We start from the raw sequence: 2676 nt of genomic DNA, 5'->3' as shown, positions 1-2676 counted from the left end.
TTGTCTATTAGTCGGTGGGTCGAATTTACAGTTAGGATATTTGGGTTCTTTTAAAAATAACCTGGTCAAACATATATTTTTCATTTTAACTTTTCAACTATTTCATATTTTCACAATGGCCATTTAGATGGTAAAATACAAAGATGCTTTTAAGTATATTATACAATCACAAAATATTGTTTTGTTTCAAAAACAATACTACAATTTTAGTTAACAAGTAAAAATCAAATGTTTTTCGCTTAAAAATTTTAAACTAGATAACTTTTTTTATTTGTTTATTCCAATACATGCAAAAACTCTCTCATCTTCCAACTTCTTTAACCTCAAAATCTTATAAATTTATCAAATGCTGAACACGAAAATATTTTTTATATCAATCACCTTGAATCAATAAATATATTACGTACGTTTAATTTCATTTTCATTAAATTAGTATAAGTTTTTAATCCATAAATCTTATTTTGACATAGATTAACATATAGATAATTTTTTTAATAGATTTACAATCTTTTAAAGCATGTAAAAGAAAAAATTCATCAGCATCCTAAACCCAGTAGTAACAGTTGGTTGTTAACAGGCACCCCATAACATGCTGACAGTAATGGCCGATAACAGCCGACTTTGTGTATCGACTATTACGGTTATCCGATTGTTACAGTTGTAACGACCAACAGTAAATCTTTTTTTAATAAATTTCAGTTGTCTAGTAGGTTGAGCCAAATTTTGACTATTTTTTCTTATAATTAAAAATTATGTTTCGTCATACAGATATAATTGTAATCCTGATTTGTTACTTTAGTGATTTCAAATTAGATTAAAATGATCAATGTGTATGAAAATTGACTAATGATATACGTGGTGGTAGTCCAATTTTCACATAGAGTACGTCATATGTGGAAATATACCATGATTTACAGAATAAGCTAAATGTCGATCCCTCTTAGTACGATATAGAAATGAGATTTCAATTCAACGAGCATTCATTTATTCCGATACCACACATAAAGGTTACTTCTGATGCTGAAGAGAAATATCTATTTGAATTGAACAAAATATACATGACTCCTCTTTGCGTGACTTTAGCAACGAATGAGATTCAGATGAAGCGGACGACAATGTCAATGATTTTGGAGACACAGTGCAGATAGCTCATAGGGATGATGTGGTTGTTCCCAAGATGGCTGTTTCTTATCGTGATCTTGCTGTTATGCATATAATTCTATCAGTAGTTCATGACAACAAGAATGAAGATGAATTTACAAATGAAGATTTGATTGTTTTATCTCATCAGAGACATGAGTGGGGTGGGAGCTCAAGGGCTGAATCGAGTAGACCGTCCTCTAATTTTTCGTGTACGATTCGAGATGATGAGAATTTGCATGTCGAGCAACTATTTAAAACAAAGAAAAATTTGGGCATGATTGTTTTGGTGAGCCATGTGAATAGGTTGCACAAAATGAATTAGTCGATGGTGGGAGTAGGCTGCTCATTGACTAGAGATACTTCGATTGTTTTGTCAACTTATTGTGTGGATATTGCGATTCTTTCCATTGTGTTAATGCCGCTAATTGGATCTCAATTGCAAGGTTGGTTCAGCTTATAGCCAATGGGGCTTTTGTGTTAAGTTTAGATAATAATTTTGATGGTTGTATGCAATTGATCTGGGAAGTGACGATTGAATTACTGATTTATTTGACAAACTCTTTAAATAGTTTGGGGATTGAAGGTCAGAAAACTGCACCTATCGAGATCTTGCAACAGTTTGATTGGCAAGTGCCTAATTGGGTTATAGTTTCTAGTAGAAATTTGGGGAATGTATATACATTGTATAAAGTGTTTCGAATGTACAAAGAGTTGGGGTTTTTTGAGAGGATTCCGAGGCTGGTTTGCGCTCAATAACAAATGCCAATTCACTTTACTTGAGCTTTAAATCCGACTGGAAGGAATTTAAGCCTGTGAAGGAGGGCACAACATTTGCGTCTGATTTACAGATTGGCGATTCAGTTTGATTCGATAGCGTTGTTCTTGCCTTGAAGAATTCAAATGGGACTGTCGAGGAAGCGACTAAGGAGAAGTTGATGGATGCCATGGCACATGCAGATTCGATTGGGATATTTATATGCATTGTATGACATTAATTACATTAATTAAGCTAAAGAACGCTGGGGTTATTAAGTCGACTGATAGAATGTTGTAGTGGGTACTGCTCATGGATTGAAGTTTACTCTGTCCAAGATTGATTACCATTTGAAAGAGATTAAAGACATGGCTTGCTGCTTTGCAAATCCACCGGTGCTAGTGAAAGCTGATTTTGGCTCGATTATGGATGTTTTGAAGAAACGTTGACTAAGTAAGGATTAAAAGTTCTAGGCTTGTTGTGACTTTTGAGCATGGTTAAGTTTTGCTCATGCATTTTTAGCATTATATCTTCTTTACTTTTTCTTATTTTTGGCATAAATTGGAGCAAGGTTGATCTTTTTATCTTGAGGCAACGGGATTTTTTAGAAACTTTTATTTTAAAGAACTCCATATATGAACTGTAAAGATGAGTTATTTAGTTTCTGTTTCATGTATGTAGTAGCTCTCTGTTGCCTTAAGTGCCACAAGATATTATGATTGCTTTAATTGGTAAGCAGACGGTAGGGGTACTGGATGATATTTAAATTTAAAATGAAA

The 2676-nt window shown here is 33.3% G+C and overlaps 1 pseudogene; it reads left to right on the top strand.

Moving 5' to 3' along the window:
• LOC111406851 overlaps positions 1–2361 on the top strand; it is a 4788-nt pseudogene extending 2427 nt beyond the window's left edge.
• The last annotated feature ends 315 nt before the right edge of the window (positions 2362–2676 follow it).

This window comes from Olea europaea, chromosome 12 (assembly GCF_002742605.1).
Source record: "Olea europaea var. sylvestris chromosome 12, O_europaea_v1, whole genome shotgun sequence".
In the NCBI taxonomy this organism is placed as follows: domain Eukaryota; kingdom Viridiplantae; phylum Streptophyta; class Magnoliopsida; order Lamiales; family Oleaceae; genus Olea; species Olea europaea.
Note: the sequence above shows the minus strand (reverse complement) of the source record. Positions and strands in the feature narration are given on the sequence as shown.